This window comes from Tachypleus tridentatus, chromosome 6 (assembly GCF_004210375.1).
Source record: "Tachypleus tridentatus isolate NWPU-2018 chromosome 6, ASM421037v1, whole genome shotgun sequence".
NCBI lineage: Eukaryota > Metazoa > Arthropoda > Merostomata > Xiphosura > Limulidae > Tachypleus > Tachypleus tridentatus.
In genome coordinates, this window is record NC_134830.1 from 66,221,936 (window position 1) to 66,242,147 (window position 20,212).

Here is a 20,212-nt window from a genome sequence, read left to right on the forward strand (position 1 = left end):
GTCAGTGTGAAATGAATATTCTTTTTTTTTACGTTTAGGCTTGATAAATTCTCCTTGCTGTTCAAATAAAACTAATTTCTGAGTAATTCGGGTGTAGCTGTCTCTACCAAAACACAGCATGCTGGGACATATTTCTGCGTCTTTAAAAATAAGAAATTAATAAACATTCTGGTTTTGTTCGTCAAACGTTCCACTCCTTTGGAGATCTTTATTTTCATAATTATTCCCAAATCATTCCACGAATCATCAATCCTAAGATAACTTTTACACACTTGGTTCCGTGAGTTGTTTATTTTCTGAGATTAATTTTCAATGCCACGTAATGTTCTTGGAACTAAATCTCCCATAGCCAACCATGTGGTGAAACGCGAATGCTGCGGTTATAGTTTTCAGTCATCTTTCTCAAAAAACGGCCATTGAACTCAGGGAAAGACAAAAAGCTTAAAAACATTTTATATCATGAACTTCTGTGAACTTTCAATAGCCCTCTTTTCAGGTGGCTCAATGAAAGGTTACAGTGCTGAAACTCGAGCTTCGATAATTGAGTTGAGCAGAGTAGACGTAGTTTTGTGGGTCAAAACAAACAAACAACTTTTAATCTTGTTTACTACTTTATTCACGGAACCAGGAAATGCACCAGGTTTCATAGCAGTTACTCTTGGGATCAGATTGGTTTTGTTTCGAATTTCTTGCAAAACTACGTGAGGGCTATCTATACTAACCATCCTTAATTTAGCAGTGCAAGACTAGAGGGAAGGCAGCTAGTCATCACCGCCTACCGCCAACTCTTGAGTTACTCTTTTACCAACGAATAGTGGGATTGACCGTAAGATTATAACGCCCCCACGGCTGAAAGGACGAGAATGTTTGGTGTGATGAAGATTCGAACCCGTGACTCTCAGCTTACAAGTCGAGCACCACAACTACCTGGTCATGCCAGGCCAGCTTTCCCTTTGAAGAAGAGGCAATTGGGCCAGAGTTTCGGAAGATGATAGTGTCCTTAATACTCTGTGTGACCTGTGACTTTGTGACCTTCCACGAAGAACACTGACGGCCCCTTTTATTTCAAAATATTGTTTCCTTTATGTATAGATTATTTTACAATCTCAATATCTGGGTATTCTTCCTCAGAAAGGCTGTGATATTTTACTACAGCCACGAAAATAATACCGTGGCAGCAGTGTATGGTTGGTTTGTTTATTGCTAACCACACCATGAACTATTTGTGCTGTATCCACCATGGGTATTGGAATCAGGTATTTGTGTTACAAGTGTCAGACGTACCGCTGAGCCATTGGGAGGTTCAAAGGGTCGGAATTTCGTCGTAAACCGAATGCATAAGCGCTGAAGTTAATGCCCGTGGCACCACGCCAACATATTAGCATATACAAATCGTTCTTATAATCATGGAAAGCGACTTTAACACTCTATATAGAAGTTAAGAATATACTGAAAAATAAAACTTTACTATAAGATATCTCTGTCCAAGCTCAGAGAACTGTTACCTTCATCAGAAACTAAAGAACTTGTTTATGATTTCCAAGTACAGATGTTATATTCAATAGGTTAAAATTCTTATTGCATCACAACATGTAGAATTCTATTTTAATACAGACCTTAGTGTTGTATATCATAGATTATAATATTGTAAAATCATACAGGTTAGGTTTCAGATAACCAGAAAGTTATTATGTATGCTCTTCCTACCACAAAACCAAGTTTTTTAATATTGTAAACCTGTAGACTTACCGTTGAACCATTAAGGAGTAAATAATGTAAGGTTTCCAGGATAGCGTAACTTGAACGATTTTTCAAAGTTTTTATTATTTTTTTTATCTTGGAACAACATAAGTTGATCACAATTTATTCCTAAACATATACATGACAATTCTTTTTTAAATCAGAAAAGTTGAATGGATTAATAACGAAGGCGGGCATTCGTTAACGATTAGCCTTTCGTTGGCGTCACCATTTCAGCGATTCTTTTGGATATCAGGTATCACAGCTCACTAACTAATTAAGTGGTTGCGGACCAGACCACTAAAACGGAAGTACAGCCAAAACATGTTATTATTTAAATATAAATATTTCTTCATTTTATATACATATTTTGTTTTTTGTAAAACACCTCACACCGGTGCCTGTCCAGGAACCAGTGATTGAGAAACTCTAATAAAGTTTGCTTTGTTGTGAATTTCGCTTAAAACTACACTTTAGTAGTGTAAGACTAGAGGGAAAGCAGCTAGTCATTACCGTCCACCGCCAGTTCGTGGGCTACTCTTTTACCAACGAATAGTGGGATTGACCGCCATATTATAACGCGTCCCCGGCTGAAAGGACGAGCATATTTGGTGTGATGGGGATTTAAACCCGCGACGCTCAGATTACGATTCGAGTGCCTCAACCACCTGGCCATGTACTCTAATAAAGTCAATATATTTAGGCGAAAATATAAAACAAAAAGTTCCGTAGGTCAACATGACATATTTTTATGTCAGTTTAAGGAAACATGTATCGGTCTTCCGTTGTAATGATGTATGCGGAAAACATTACTTTTGAGTTCTATCAAAGAGTATTCGATGTTGATATAACAGAACTGACACATAATGCTTGAATTATGTATTTTGGATACTTGTTTTGTTTTAATATTAATAATGTAGGTAAATTAGTATGTACAATTGTACATTGTTGCGTTTATGTAGGTTCCGGTAAGAAGGCCAAAAGAAAAATGTAATAACTTAAAAAAAGTACATGCATAATTACACATAGTTATGGTGTTATTGCTTGCTTGTTGTTAAGCACAAAGACATACAATGGGCTACCGGTGCCGTGTCCACCACGAGTATCGAAACTCGGTTTTAAGTGGTATAAATCTTCAGACATACTGCATAACCATCAAATTCGGTTTTCAGTATTATAAATCCTCAGACTTACTGATGAACCATTAGGGGAAGATAAAGATGTATCGTTCGCTGAAGATTATGTGTGTGTAATACTTTCTTAGTTGTATTTTATAACATCAAATTATAGTATTTGTAATTTTTAAAACAACCAGCTCTGGTCGAATTTTCTAGAAAACAGCAACAGTATACATTAGTTTAAAACTATTTTAATTTAATCTTAATATTTCTACTTTCTTTAGGTTTGTCAAGAAAGAAATAATAAGTATTTATTTTCTGCGTTGATAATAGAATATGAAATTTTAAGGAAGTCATTCAGTAATATGACTGTCAATCCCAATATTAAATTAGAGTAGACCAAGAGTTGGGGACTAGTAGTATTGCCTATTTACGTATCATCTGGCCTATTTATTCGAAATGATGGACAACTAGCTCAGATAAAACTCGAGTAATTTTGTGCGCAATTTATCAGACAAACAAAAAAATATTTGTTTCTTCCCTGAGGGTCAGACATAATCAGTGTTAATCCAATGATTCATGGTTGGGTTCGCGTACTCTTGCTATAAATATATGTTCCTATATTTGGGACCAGGGGTACGTTAGAAGATTGGCAGAGGAATCCCAGGCAGGAGAAGTCCAAGAGTTGGCAGTGGCTATTAATGGCTATAATTTTCTATCGTATAATCTAAACGTTGAAAATTATGGATAGCTATGCGCAATTAGCACTTGTGTCGCTTTGCACAAAAATTCAGAAACGTGTAAACAAATAATTACTTCCTTTCTTCGTAGAAAAATGCTTTTATGAAAAATAGTCGAAGGTGGTAAAGACGTTTGTAACTTTAAGTGTACTACGTTCACTTTAAGCAACTAACACCAAGAGCTAAGGGTACAAATATTAAACATCTATAATTGTAAGAAAGAGATTGAGGTGGTCTGTTATAAAAAAATTCATGGTTCTACATTAAGTGAACAATAAAGAAATGTATGAGATAAGATGTAATAGTGAATGATTTTTTTTTTAAATACTGACTTTGGATGTGATTATGAATGTTGTATTGCGTGGCATACTATCTGTGTGCGTTTCGTTTGTGTTCCCATTCTATTTAATTCAATAATTCTGAAGTAAATGCGTCGCGACAGTCAGTACAAATTCATCAAAACTGTGCACATAGTAAATTGTAGTGTATAACGTGCACGTACAGAAGAGAAATGCATGAAAAACCAACAAAGATTCGACGGAAGGGCTGGAGAAATACGAAAACACATCAGATGCCACCAAAAAACCAACAAAGATTAGACGGAAGGGCTGGAGAAATACGAAAACACAGCAGATGTCACCAAAAAACCAACAAAGATGTTATCAAACAATTCAGGGTCTCTAAAATTGACAAGGGCCTCAACAATAGTGTCATCATGTGGTTATTACAAGTTTGACAAGTTAATCCTTTCCCTGAATGTGAGTACATGAAATGCACGTAAAATGCTTAGGGCTTACAGCACAATTCTGATAGATCTTATTACTTGTTTACAAAAATCCACTGTGGAAATTATACACGTGTGTATAACGTGTCATTCAGGTTGATTATTTCATTTATATCAAAATTTACATTTACACAGGAACATGAAAAGTAAATGATTGTGAAATTTGTAGTTTGTCCTAAAACGTAAAAGTTACAGCTTCACATGAACAAAAAACAACAGCTATAGAGTCTGATGACGCTCACCTTGACAGGAAATGATGTAATTGCGATATTATATATCATTAGTGTAAATACAAACGACTACAAAATAACAGATGAAAAGGCACTAGTGCCCTAGTCTCTATGTGATATGTGTGCAATAGGTATGACAACCGCCATATAGACAAGGTTTATGTGGTCAATCAATCTTTAAATACCGTTTCTATTTATTGAAATATATATTTTTAAAAGTGTCACTTACAGCAACCATGTCCATTGGGCCACTCATGGCAATTAAAAATAATTAAAAACTCACGATTTAAAGTTTTGACTAATTTATAAATGTCTAATACACAAAGAAATAGGACTTAGAACACTAGCATTATGGTTTCGATACCCGTGGTGGGCAAAGCACAGATAGCTCATTGTGTTGATTTGTGCCTAACTTCAAACAAACCAGATTAAACTACAAAGAAATAAAAACAATGTCTGGTAGCTTGTAAAACATATAAGTTAAATGATAAAATATAGTGCTTTAGAAACACGATTAATGTGCGTAAACAAATATAAAGGCTCAAGAAGAAATATCTAAAGCGAACCTAAAATCTTAAAATATCACTTCTTATGAAAGCCTACCGTCCAAGAGAGTTTTGATAATCAAATTACTTTAATTGAATTGAGATAATATCAATAATATCACTAAGTAACAAGTGATTATTTGAACATTATAACACATTAAAATGGCGCTTTTGTGAACTTAGCGTGGCTCGTGTCTGTGTCGTGTCTGACTTTAAAAACCTTATTTACATAATTGGCAGGGTACACGAAACAAAAAACTTTTCTCCTCATGTGTATAGCATTAAGCCACTTCTTGCAGGAACAATTTTTAAGTGTTCGATAAGAAACTGTGGAATTCGAAATTGTTAATTATCTTTCAGGACAACTTGATAAAGGGTTTACATTTAATTACTGAGTTAAATGCATGTCAACAGAACACCTAAGTCAAATAAACCACTATAAGGTGGTATTTTTACTTGTTTTCTTAACTGTAAGAATTTCTGAATTCTCCAATGTGTTCACAACTGTCTATAATCAGTGAAGGTGAAAATGAAACCTATAGGTAAATGAATTTTGCGGGTTCATTAATTGTCTATGGTTTTTGCTTTGAACTCAAATGTTTGAAAACGTGATGTCTTGTAAATATGACTTTATGAAACTTGGGCGTGCCCAAAACTCGCGCGTTTCGAAGGATAACCATGTAATAAGCTGGAGAATGTGTTTAAAATATCCTTGTGAGCTCTTAGAATGTACATACTACTGAAAACCGTGATGTTAGAACTTTCGTATTTCAGAAAATGTACTTTCAGAACTTTTAAACAACATCCATTATTTCCACAGAAATATATTATATATATATATATTTCCAATTTTGAAAACATCACGCATCATGTTATGTTGTTAAGTTTTAAAAATATCACGCAACTTCTTGTATTATATGTAGATACTAGCCGGAGTACTCGTCTCCTAGACAGAAGTTATGTAAATTCATGATTAAATACGTTATCTTAGGACATTAGAAGTTGCTTCCTTTATATGTAATTTCATGAAACGCAAAAACAACCAAAGAAACAGAAAACACAAAATATAAGCCCACAAATGTGTGCGTATCTCCCCACGAATACAACAAACCTTCATGCCACGTTTGATGAAGATCCATAAACAGGAGACGAGGTTGTGGTAAAAAAACGCAAACCACAAAATGTAAAACTGAAAATTTGTATGTACCCGTCATGGACCTAATGAGTCTCCATGTCAGTTTTGGCGAAAATCCATCCACACCTTGCGAAATAGTTACATTTGCATACAACAGACAGTACAATTATGTTTATATAGATTTGAGTTTTGTAAACGTCATGGAGCTTCTTTGTTTTTGATATTACATAAATTTGCAGGAAACGTGAACATGTTCTTTTAAATGGAGACCTGGGAACATTTAATATTCCTTATTGATTTGGTATTTCAATTTTCACACTAGAACTGCATTAGGTGTTTGAGCTTCAAAACGAAATTAATGAGGAAAGATCCTTTATATCAGAAAAACTTAATGTTATTAGAATTTTCATTTTTTCTTTCTTATATGTGGTATTATTTTCCTTAAGAATCTAGTTTGCGAAAACTATAGAAACAGCGCGTTTTTAGAATATAATTTGATTAATGTTTTAGATACTTCATTGCCCGTCAAGGCTCAAAATTACAAAGCTCATTGAGTGTTAATTGATCAACAACGTAAACCTGAGGCAACTAAGAGCAAGACTTTTGATTACTTCATGAAAAACAAAAACAAATTGAAATATTTAAAAATAAATTATACAAAAGTGACTAACCTTGTATCAAAACCATTTGATTGCATCATAAATTATTATCAGGTTGATAATTTTCAGTACATAATAGCCCTGGTGGTCTTCTGTTTCAAAATTTCAATACTTCTCAACGTATATTATAAAGAATTTCTAGAAACTAGTAGTTAAATAAACTTAAAACACAATTGTTCTAATAACGCTAAAACTTTAATAGACGAGGTTAAAAATAAGCTGTTATATAGAATATCTGCTTTTTTTAGAGAAAAACAAATCGTTTTACACAAATATGGCTTTTATTTAATTACGTTCTTTTCTTATGAAGTTCACCTGTGCTGTTTTTTGTTTAATTAACGACATTATTGCCTTAAAACGCTATATAAACACACATTCGCGAACTTACGTACTGGGTCTTTTTAGCCCAGAATTGAGGACAAAAGAAACTAAACCTGTTCTGATATGCTGCTTTACTATTCGTAAGAAGTAAAAAGATCCAATATTTAAGTGCCGAAACGCTAAAAAATTCTGTCTGTGGTATCTTTTAGTTCAACCTCGTTGTTCAGCGAATAATATAATTGTTAATTCTTTGTGTATGATGAAATTACGACAAAACTTTCGTTAAGCTATTTTTATGTAACAGTCCTTCATCGGCAAAATTCATATCTTAATTTTAAATGAGCTCAGGATTTTTAGTGATTGCTAAATACGTTTGTGCTTAAAAATATAACTGTTTCGTTATCAAGACTATTTTGGACACTATCAACTTTATTGTAGGGTGTAGGTTTGATGACAAGTTTCTGATGCATTTCAGGTGATCCAAGTGTTGCGTCATACAACTTTATTTTTGCATTTAACACATATTTCACTGCAGTTAATTTCAATATATTTTCTTCCTTCGAACTTCACTTCTTTTTTTATACACAAAGCAAAATATTTTAGTACGATCAACAAAAATGCTAATATCAAATTATGACTGTATAAAATTTGTTCTTGGAAATATGTGAGCCATAATTCTGATTTATGTAATATTGTCTTTTTTGCCTTATCTTTAGTGTTAAGTTAAATGCACGTCAAACCCTTCAGAATTATACATACATCTAAATTTTCAGCGTTTTGTAAGATTACATGTACATCAAAAACTTCATTACTAACACAGTACATCTAACACTTCAGTTTTATGCCAGATTATACGCACGACAAACACTTCATTACTATACGTTCACCTAACATTTCAGTGCATACTAGATTATATATATGTATGTCAAAAACTTCATTACTGTATGTACACAAAACACTTTAATGTCGTATTAGATGTACACAAACTCTTCAGTGTTATGTTTAGATGTACACTAAATACTTCAATGTTGTATTATATGTATACCAAACACTTTAGTGTTAATCCGTGATGACGAGAAAACCCACTTGTAGAGACAAATATATATGTAAAAACGGCTGGTATGGATAGAGAAAGCACTATGTAGTGGAGCGAACAACATTTTGACCTTCGTTTGTGAACCTGACGATGACATAGAGTTTTCTCCATCCATACCAGCTGTTTTTACATATATACTTTAGTGTTAAGTTAGATATGCACCAAATCTTTCATGGTTGTGTTATATGTACACCAAACACTTCAATCATATCTTAAGAGTGCATCAAACATTTCAGTGTGATGCTTGGATAACGTTAACCTATATACAGTATATACCTATTTTAATATTCGTAACGCATACTGGAGTTCTAAAACTATTTTACTGAAAATAAACGACCATTAACAGAACTCTTGGAAATTAGGTTAAGTTTTTTTGTAAGTTCAACGTTTCGATTTGCGCCTTTATTAAGGACATCATCTCAGTATACATACGTATAGTGTATAACGGTACAGTCTTAAGAGTTAAAGCAGAGCAAGAAAGATCGTCTGTGTTCTTTCTTCTTATGAAATAAGTCAAAGTTAACAGATTAATCTTTAGAAATAAATAGCTATCGACTGTATCTTAAGATGTCATTGATAATAGCGATGTGAAAGGAAACTTAACCTATAACCTTCAAAACTTAGCGGTCGTTTACTTTCAATAAGCTCTGTATACTTCACCGGACGTCATCAATAAATATTTTAAACACGTTTGAACTCGATCAAAACTAAATCTTTTTTACGGCGAGAAAAGAACGTCGTTTCGAGTTAGAAGTTGTGTTCTTTATTAATAGGGTAGGTAGGTGATACAGGTTAAAACGTCTTGATCTAAGCCAGTCGTGAGCCGATAAAGTAGAACGGTGAGACATTTTTGATTGCTGTTCATTTAAAAAACATCATGTCACAATACAATTCTTCTGACCAAAGCACAATGGCAGCACAATGTTAATCAGCATTACCCGAAGAAGAGAGGTTACTTAATATTTATTATTAGCCATTTAACCATCATTCACAGATATAAAAAAAACACAATGCAATATAAATTACAAAATAAACAAATTTAATACAATAGAAATAAAAATGGGAAGTGAAACAAAGATAAAAAAGAGAAATGTTTTAAAAAATGAACTTGAAAGGTTAAAGGTCAATTTATGCTCATTTTCCCAACTGTTTTGCTCATTTTAACAATTAATTATCTACATCTTGATTCGTAATTAATATTCTTCTCCAGTTTATTTTTAAGAAATCCTGCTTCGTGGCCCGTGGTCACAAAAACGCACTCCGCACTTTAAGGTTGTAAGTACGCTATAAGAGTAACAATCAATTATTAATAATTGACCAGAGAGAGTAGCTGACGAGTTGGAGGCAGTGGGTACTGTTCACCAGTCAGAATGTGTTTCTTTTAACCTATAAGTTTAAAATTCGGGTTAATTATGCGAATATAATTTGTTGTTTAAATAGATACCTTTGCGTAAAAATCCTAAAGCAAACAAATGAAGGGAAATCTCATTTTCTCTATTTAAGTAACAGTAGCCAGGATTAGTTTGAAATATCATTTCAGCTTTGAAGTGTGTGTGTGTTTTCTTATAGCAAAGCTATATTGGGATATTTACTGAGAGAGGAGAATCGAACCCCTGATTTTTAGCGTTGTAAATCTGTAGGCTTACCGCTGTCCCAGCGAAAAATCAACTTTACAGATATTTAACGGTTTTGTACAGTTTAATGTTTTTTAAACTGAAAATAATTTTCATCGATGCGTCATTGGAAAATCATCGATTTTATTATTATTAATAATATTTTTTGTGTAATGATTTAAATTGCTATTGAATATCTAGTGAGCTCCAAAAAACTGTCAACCTCAAACGTATAGGGAATTTCGTCACTTTAACTTACCATTATAAAAAAACTTTACGACAAAACATTTTTACAAGTTTATCCTTAAGATAAATCACAATCAGTATTAATTTAAATAATTTTAACAATGCCCATAATATGTGATCAATTTTCAACACTAAGAAATAATTGATAAGCACCTTATAATTTCTATAACAACAATTTCTATTATCCTATTCTAAATGGTCAATGGTTTAATATAACCTTATTTCGTCCACGGTTAATTATCCAAATACGAACTTTAAGTAACATACATCCATAAATACAAACTTTTACTTTAGACGCTGATGCTTTTCAGAGTATACTTTCCAATTTTTTGTTATTTCTTCTAGAACTTAAGCTTTTTCTATGTAGTTCGAGTAGACACATTGCACTAGTTAGAGACTGGAGAGTTTCCTAGAAATAAACTTTATTTACTTTTTACTTGCTAGTATTACGTTTCTTTGTTTATATATATATATAAGTGTTTACGTGTGTGTTTTATTGGGCAAAAACGTTTTCTTTTCTAAGTTATATCAAGTTTAATAATTTTAAGCATGGCCAGGTAGTTTGGGTACTTGAGTCGCAATCTTAGAGCCGCAAATTCGAATTCCTGTCACCCCAAACATGCTCGTCCCGTTTAGCCGTAAAGTGTTATAACGTAACGGTCAATCCCGCAGGTCGTTGATAAAAAGAGTAGCCCAAGAACTGGCGGAGGTTGATGATGATTAACTACCTTCCCTTTAGTTTTTCAGTGCTAAATTAGGGACGGCTAGCGCAGATAGCCATCGTATATTTGTGCCTAAAATTCAAACATTCATACTCATGGCGTTGTTATTTTCAATATCTAGGGTTAAGGGTAGTTCAGTGTTTCAGGCTAAAAATTCACTAAGTAAGTGGTCCAATCATAGCCTCGTACCTGACCAACACGGAACACTTATACATAGGTTTTTGTTGTTGTTTTTTTGAAAGGGGTGTTTCGATTTTTGTTTAAATATCTTCTTTATACCTTTTTTTTCTGCATGCTGGCAAGTGCTCCTCGAAGTGGTAAAGTTTGTTTGAAAATTAATTTTATAATTATTTTCGGAGTATATGTAAATTATAATTTTTTTCTCTCCATGATAAAACGTACAACATATTTAGTGTGAAGAGAGAGAAAGTAAACACACAGCTGTATCGATGTTCTTTCTTTATAAATTGCCTTTAGTAACTTTTTTTATCTTTATGACAACAAATTTTTAATCAAATATTGTTATAGTAAGCTCCATCACTACGATAATAAACTGAATTATATTAAAAATTATTTTTCAGTTAATAACAAGAAGAGATAAACCATATTACTGATTACGTGTTTTTGAATAGTTACGCTACAGTAAACAGTTAAGTAAATATATCTCATAGTTAACCGAAAAACACTTAGAAGAAATTTTCTAACCTGATCGTTTAACTGAAGTGTACATCTTTGTTAGCTAACTTTCTAATAAATTTTGTGTATTTTCCTCTGGAAACCACATCAGGCTATCAGTTGAGTCCACCAATGGGAATCGAACCCTTGATTTTATCGTTGTAATTCCGAAGATTTTTCTCTATTCCATCAGGAATCATCTAATAAATACAGAAATAAAAATCGTTAACGTTTCGCTGTATTGCGCATGCTCAAAATTTCAAAAGTAATCATGTCCTGCTGTATTTTTTTCAGGCGGTAAATCTTACTATCTGGACGTCTCTCTAATCAGTGTGTGTTGGAACCAGAATAATTATAATTTATATTTTTAAAAGTGTAATAGTAACTTCAGTAAGTAAATAACTATTGATCAAAAAGAAGAAAATGGAAGTCCTCCACATGTGCAATGTATCTTGTAGCGTAGAGAACTTTAACCTTCACTGAAATTCGTTCAAAAGACTCTTCTATGGCTGATGATATTAATTACATTAGATCTTGAGAAAGAAAACACGATATTTGTTAACAAGAGTTGTAAGTATATGGAAAGGATCGTGTTCATTTTTTACACAATTAGTGGATGTAATATAGATTCCAGGTTTTATCAGATTTAGGATCTGAGATGAGGTAATTATTTTAAGCATTTCCCGAATTTGTGTTTGAAACCTCTAGTTTATATATCCTAAAATAACGATGAGTGATATTTGGACTTTTTTTATAACCATAACAGCAACGTTCAGCTGAAATGTAATTGAACCTATACTTTCATTTGTTTCTACATTGTTATTTACTTAATAGGTGAATATATTATTCCCTTCATTATAAACTAATTGAATCGCGATATGAATTTTTAATTCTGTTGATTATTAAGTTTGATGTTTAGTTATATTTAAAATTATTGTTTCATTTACTTTACCTTATTGTTCAACCTTTTCATATTTTATTTACCATTCTTACTCTTTCATAATATTTAATTTTAAAGTAATTATATTTTAAATGCTATTTTTTATTTCTTGTTGAAACCAAGAATCGTTAACAATGGTATTATTTTTACTAAAGAATAAATGAATAATTATGTTTGAGAATCTCTGTAAAAAAATATAACGTTTCACTATAGGTGTGTGTGTTTTCTTATAGCAAAGCCACATCGGGCTATCTGCTGAGTCCCTTGAAAGCAATTGAACCTCTGATTTTAGGGTTTTAAATTCATATACTTACCAGTATACCAGCGGAGGACTTTACTATAAGTTTGTCTTCGTTCATAAAGAGCAAACTTCGTGATGATATAAGTAAACTTAGCGAAACGGGAAAGGTGATATTTTATAAAGACCTTTAAACATAATTATTTGTTTATCCATAAGCAAAAATAAAATTCGATTGACAAGTTCTTCACATAAATTATAATTTACCTTGATCTTGTAACATGTAACTGTATAATAAATAATTTGTTTGTGTGTAATTAACCATAAACTTACCCAATGGGCTATCTGTGCTCTGCCCACCACAGATTGTTTGTTTGTTTCTTTGTTTTGAATTTCGCGCAAAGTTACTCGATCCCTATCTGCGCTAGCCGTCCCTAATTTAGCAGTGTAAGACTAGAGGGAAGGCAGCTAGTCATCACCACCCACCGCCGTTAACTATTGGGATACTCTTTTACCAACGAATAGTGGGATCGACCGTGACATTATAACACCCCCACGGCTGAATGGGCGAGAATCTTTGGTGCGACCGGGATTTGAACCCGCGACCCTCGGATTACAAGTCGAACGCCTTAACACCACAGATATCGGAACCCGCTTTCTAGCGTTTAATTCCGCAGACGTACAGCTGTGCCACTGTTGGGGGTATAACAAGCAATACATGGAGAAAAAAGACACTAAGAGTGAAATATATGGATCCTATTTTTCTTCTTGTCTCCAGATGTTAATATTTATGTACAAAACACTAATTAAATATATTTTATACACTCTACCTTGACGCTGTTTAATTGAATAAAGGAAAAGTGTTTAACAGAGGCAAAATTCCTCTAGAAAATATATATGTCATTGTAATACTTATTTTTATGTGTTTTGCTGTCAATCAATATCGAAGTAATGAATAATATTATATTCAGGTTAATAACTAAGCTATAAACTAGCGCTTGGGAAGGTGGACTAGCTGAAAGGAAACCTGACAACGGTGTTAGAAATATGTTGGTGAGTGGATAACAGATTTTAAGCACCTCACTTTGAAGCAAACCACTTTTCAACGATACCCTTTGTTCAATACCAAAACCCAGAATCACCCCAGCTGGGTTCATATATTGTTAGTTCAGACGCTATTTATGCCAGCAGTTTGCGAGCCAGCAAATCCATCGCTTTATTCTCGCCAAGCTAACAAAATACGAGAGTGATATCACAATGAACTTTGTAATACACTTGCAAATAAAAGTTGTGTATATAAGTCAGAGGAATAAATACAAGATTATTTAAACCTTATATAACAGTTTTATCATTATAATTTTTGTAATTGAAAAAAATCTTGTACTGTATTTTGTTGGTTCTATTTCACCTCTCATTAGGTCTTTAGTTTCGTTCTCTAGCTTGTGGCTAAAAACTCAGTTTTTAACATGTTATTAGTTCTATAGTGTCTACCACATGCCATCCTCTTAAATTAATGTCTGAAGTGGTCATGTTTTATTGTTAACCCTGACTAGGGTTTCAAATATGATTGAATTTGCAAGGATTATTACATACCTTATTGGAATAGCTGGACAGTCCTAAACCACGGACCTCGAAAACAAAAGAGAGCGCACGGATCAAAAGTTTACCACCAACGATAAACACTTAAACAGATGTTAGTAACGATTTAGAACTTGGGTATATATTAGGTTTAGCTTGGTTTATATAGTGACAAGAGCGCCGTTAATGTCAGGGTAGTGGAACATGAAGAACACTAAAACTAGCCGACTCTGTGTGTGTTTGTTTTGGAACACAAAGCTGCATAATGGATTATCTGTTCTGCGTCAACCATGGATATCGAAATCTGTATTTAAGCGTTATAACCATTGAGGCTTACCGGTGAGCTACTGGGGGTAGAGGGGTAACATTCTGTGAATAACGTTTATTGGTGCATAACGACTTTCTATTCTATCGTAAACGACTTCACTGAGGTTGCTGTGGTAACATTCTCTAAAAAATGATCTATATAGATATTGCTCTTATATATTATGTTGATAATTGTAACGTTGCTCTAACATTGCTGGTACAAGCATTTTACAGTTTAAACCTATTCGGGAGAACTTAATATATAACCATGTAAAATACATTTGGTTATTTATGTTACAGTTTAGGAAATATCATTGCTAAATACGAAGATTATTCTTTTCCAAAACAGTGCTACTGTATTTCGTATTATTAAAACGTTTGTTCGCTTTATAATTTTCGCAAAGCTATACGAGGGCTACCTGCGCTACTAGTCCTAATTTTGTAGTCGTAGACTGGAAGGAAGGCAACTACTCAACGTCGCCAACCGCCAGTTCTAAGGCATGACACGAGTAATTGAATACTTAAATTGTCGAAAGTAAACTTATTAAAAATGTCTGAGATGTTTTACTTCACTATTTTATCTCTTGGCTCACTTCACTCTCAACATGACTTATCACAGGTATTTATAATGGTATTCTCAGTACTTAATGAAAAATATCCTGCCTCACAGTCACGGAAAAGAGCTTAAATTCGTAGACGTTTCATGTTAACAGTAATGGAACAGTATATTACATATCGTAACACATTATCGACCTCACAATGCTAAATAGCTTTTAGCAAAACCTTATTCTGTACTTAACGTTTGTAATCAAAATACACGAAACTGTAGAAATAAAAAAAACAAACACTTCCATGTTTTATAAGTGATTTCATAACTTAGTAAATTCGTAATTTTACTTTACATGAAATATCGTACTTTCAAAGGTCCTACCCTCATTATTTGTAGTTGTCATGACACGTTGGTGTCACGTTTATTATGTTTTCAACATTATTTATTTTGTTCCTTAGTATTGTTTTACTAAAAAGAGCGTATTATAATATTTTGCAACAAATGGTTTATCTAAACGGTTCCTCACCCTTCAGCCTTATGAGCTCTTTACCGATTGAAACGTGTAGTTGACAATGGTTACGGTGGAACATAGTATGGATGAAGGAAGGCCTTAGAACCGGTGTTGCTGTAGTAATCCCACTTTTACATACATTACTTAAATAGCAACTGTATTAATTTGCTAAGGATGCGCGCCCACGGCTCCCCTCCCCTAGATTGAACTGCCTTCGACAACACCAAAATTGTTTTTAATGACTCCTTATACTTTAAAATCTCTCATTGTAAAATCTGCATGTCTAGTCAAGCACCATCCATTTTGCAACTCCTTTCTACACACAGCTCCTCAATGGCACAGCGGAATGTATGCTGACTTACAACGCTAGAAACCCGGTTTCGATACCCATGGTGGGCAGAGCACAGATAGTCCATTGTGTAGCTTTGTGTTTGATTAGAAACAAACAAAACCTTTCCTACACAACTGTTCAAATACTAAATATACACTCTTTTTCTTCTTGGGGCTAAATATAGCATGTGGTTTAAGAAATATAATCCTGATATTATTGTCTTATGATAAATATAATTTTGATTACAATAATAGCAGGCAACTTGGAAAGGAAGTTCACACTGTATCAATTTGTATCTCAGAATAGCTGGTATGGGTAATTAACACTTTTATTGATAAACAGAGAACAACATCTCGACCTTCCTTGGACATCTTCAGGTTAACCAGTTGTTCTGAGATACATTTTTACTTCAAGTGGGATTTTGGTAATCAATAATTACCATATCAATTTGTTCTTTTAATCTTTATTTTGATGCTTAATATTGTATTTGTGATAAACGTACTACATAAATTTGAATAAGATCCGGCTTACAAAGACGTACGACGTATACTCATTAATGCATAATTCTATATAAAAGGTAACCGAAACCGATTATCTGTTATGTAACATACAGTATATATGGTGCTGAGTTGAAGCTTCAGCTCTTGCTATCATCGTATAAACATTTACCGTATGGACAAAATTTTTCGACGTGGAGCTAGACAAAAAGGTGGTTCCTTAAAATTAACGTGGCCCGGCATTGCCAAGTGGTATAAGGCACTCGACTCGTAATCTTAGGGTCGCGGATTCGAATCCCCGTCACACCAAGCATTCTCGCCCTTTAAGTCGTGGGGCGTTATAATGTGACGGTCAATCCCACTATTCGTTGGTAAAGAGTAGCCCAAGAGTTGGCGGTGGGTGGTGATGACTAGCTGCCTTCCCTCTAGTCTAACACTGCTAAATTAGGGACGGCTAGCACAGATAGCCCTCGAGTAGCTTTGTGCGAAATTTCCAAACAAACAAACAAACAAACTTATTGAATAATAAAAACCGGCTGAGAATGTCTTTTAAGAACAAGTTTAGAAAGATAGATTTACTAGCTTTGTAATTTCTATTATCTGTGTCTACCTAGAGTTTACAGGCGGGTGACGTTTCGGTATTTTGAGACATTGTTGGTAAGGTTTGTGCATTTGAAGTACAGCGGTTGAAAAAGTTTCACTATTTAATCTAGATGATCACGTGATGATAACGTTTATCACACAGGTAAATATACTTTGCATCTACCGATAAAAGAACAGTTTGACCTTCGAATATTGTGAACAAAATTAGAGAGATGATAAAAGTTATACAATTGACTTTGAGGTTTGAAGAACAGTGAGTTCTATGTTTTAAAGAGAGTAACCAGGTTTAAGCTAAAACATTTTTTTAAACTTAAACTATATGGAGCAACCGTGGAGATAACCATCGGCATTAGGTGCCTCGTTGAAACATACTGATGTTGTCATATTTGATATACACTTATTCATATAAGATGTATATCCATACATTACTACAACCCAGCAGAAAAAAGTATAGTGATAAGCTTTGGCAACATTGTTAACATGGCGTATTCATCTATGAGGCTACCAAGGAAGTTATAGTTCGGAACCTCAGTTTCACATTGGCTAGGGTGATAATTATTAATGTGCATGAAGAAACTTCGTGCAACAAAAAATAAAAGAGGTTACACATAAAGCACATTAACATCGATAAAACAAATTAAAGTTTTTTTCCCATTTTTCATATAGTATGCAATGTTTGATTTATTCAGTCTTTTAGGTCATACGGTCAATTTATCTGAATTTTTAGGAATTTTTCTTTGTTTTAAGCTGCCCCTTTTTCTTGTTTGTGTTATAGTGTTATGTGTTATTGTTACCGTTGATTTACTACTATTTCTTTAAGTTCCATACTTTATATCATTTTACTTATAGCCCTGCTTATATTATATACATCTAAATAAGCTTTGTACATTGGATATTTACTTTTCAAAACAATTGTAATTTCAAAAGCAAGTTAATTAAGCCATCTCATTTCAGACAAGAGTAGTCTACAATATGGCGGTGGGTGCTGTTGATTAATTACCTTTCATACAATCTGTGGTTTAAAATTAGGTTTGGCTGCGCGTAAGTAGCCCTTTGTGAGAATACAAGTACGGTTTAACAAAAAGTACAGGTTATTTGTAATTCTTTTTATTTTCTTGGACTGGCGCCCTGAACAAAAGTATAAATATAAAGAATGCTGGGTCGATTTTGAGAGCGAAGTAATTATTTCATCTGATATTAATAAATTTAATCCCCAAACTCTCGCAAACAGTGCTTCTTATCCCAATCTTTTTGAAAACATTTATCATTTTTCTTGAGCAACTAACAACTTAGATATATCAAGTTGCTGCTCAGGCCACATCACGAATATTTATTATATTCATCATGCCGCAAGTCGTCTGGTTTTGAAGTCTCGTTCACTTGCACGAGAAGCACAGGAGGTGTGTTGTTTTGAGCACGTGACAAGTTTGGCAAGCAGCCAGGTCTTATTTTGTCTCTTCAGGCTATATAGTCCAGTAGAAAAATCAGACTAGCCGACCAAACACAGACAGTCTGAAAAGATAAAATTTACTTTAAAAAGAGGTCAAAAGGGTGTTATGATTGTTTTTTATCATGCGAACGTTTTATTAGTGAACGTAGAATTTAAATAAAGACAAATACAGTTTTTGTTGCGTGATTTTATTACATTTTTTGGAATATTTTGTCATTTTGCTAACAATACTTAAGCTTCATGTATATCTTGCCAAAGCTCAATTTTGAAATACGTTTGTTTTGTTAGTTTGTTTTTTGAATTTCGCACAAAGCTACTCGAGGGCTATCTGTGCTAGCCGTCCCTAATTTAGCAGTGTTAGACTAGAGGGAAGGCAGCTAGTCATCACCACCCACCGCCAACTCTTAGGCTACTCTTTTACCAACGAATAGTGGGATTGACCGTCACATTATAACGCCCCCACCGCTGAAAGGGCGAGCATGTTTGGCGTAACGGGGATGCGAACCCGCGACCCTCAGATTACGAGTCGCACGCCTTAACACGCTTGGCCAATTTTTTTTTTTTTGAAATACATATATTAACTTAAAAAAAACAACAACAAAAAACAACAACTTACCATTAACACATTGATTTGTCATACTAAACCATCATTGACTGGTGTGCCAGATAAAATGTCTTGTTTTTTCTAACTGTATTTGTAAACTGCTGCTTCAGGTTGCTTACAAATTATCGAGTTTGACAGAAACAATTAGGATAACAGACCCATCACTGCAGCGCTAATACTATACTCTTCTGTCATATCAGAGAACAAGTGCGAATAAACGAATTATATGCGACAAAAGATGGTTTGATAGCTCAGGAAGTGTACTAAATGTTTTCCAAATCAATTGCCAGTGAAGTGAAAGCCGAAATTTGAAGCATTCGAGATGCATTAGCTAAGTTGAAATATCCATCCGCTAATCAGAATCACGAGTTCGAATCATAGTGGATCTCAGTTGTTGGTTCTTATACAAATTATAACTTCACAGAATGTTATGTACACTTATGGTGTACCTACAGTTAATCTGCCTGTACGGCTTTTAAGTGCAGCCACGTGTATTTCTGGCCGTGAACCCCTAAAAGAAAGAGAGACAAAAACGTCGTTTGCAGTTTGTGCGTAAGCATAGTCACAGTTAGTGAGAATATAGACAAGCTACCAAAGCCCACCCACTTACTGAACTTTAATACACGCTTTCACACCAAACAAAATAATAATAAGCAACACTCAGTTGCAGCTTATACAATTCTGCGCTTCTATGAATAAAGAACCTCTGTTCTGTGTTCCTATGAATTTCTTTAAAGTTTTAATTTTTGTTCGATGTTTTCGTATAAACATTGTTTTGCTTGTCATTGATTTTGTGTATCCTTTTCACGTTTCTATAACCCGTCTATTCACGATTCTACGAAATTTTTGTTTATGGTTCTACGTTTCTAGAAACGAGTATTTCTGATCTTACACTTCTATAAAGCTTGTACTTTTAGCACTACTTGTGTTGTTTTTTAAACACACCTATGATTTTATTTACATTTTTAGAAGCTATTGTT

At 33.7% G+C, this 20,212-nt stretch overlaps 1 long non-coding RNA gene across 2 annotated transcripts in view; it reads right to left on the reverse strand.

Moving 5' to 3' along the window:
* LOC143254573 (uncharacterized) overlaps positions 1 to 19,836 on the reverse strand; it is a 28,997-nt gene extending 9,161 nt beyond the window's left edge. For both annotated transcript variants that reach the window (XR_013030261.1, XR_013030262.1), the window contains exons 1-2: positions 19,245 to 19,836; positions 11,655 to 11,824 (exon numbers count right to left, since the gene is read on the reverse strand). This is a non-coding gene — a long non-coding RNA (uncharacterized LOC143254573). The remainder of the gene's footprint in view (positions 1 to 11,654; positions 11,825 to 19,244) is intronic.
* Positions 19,837 to 20,212: the final 376 nt, after the last annotated feature.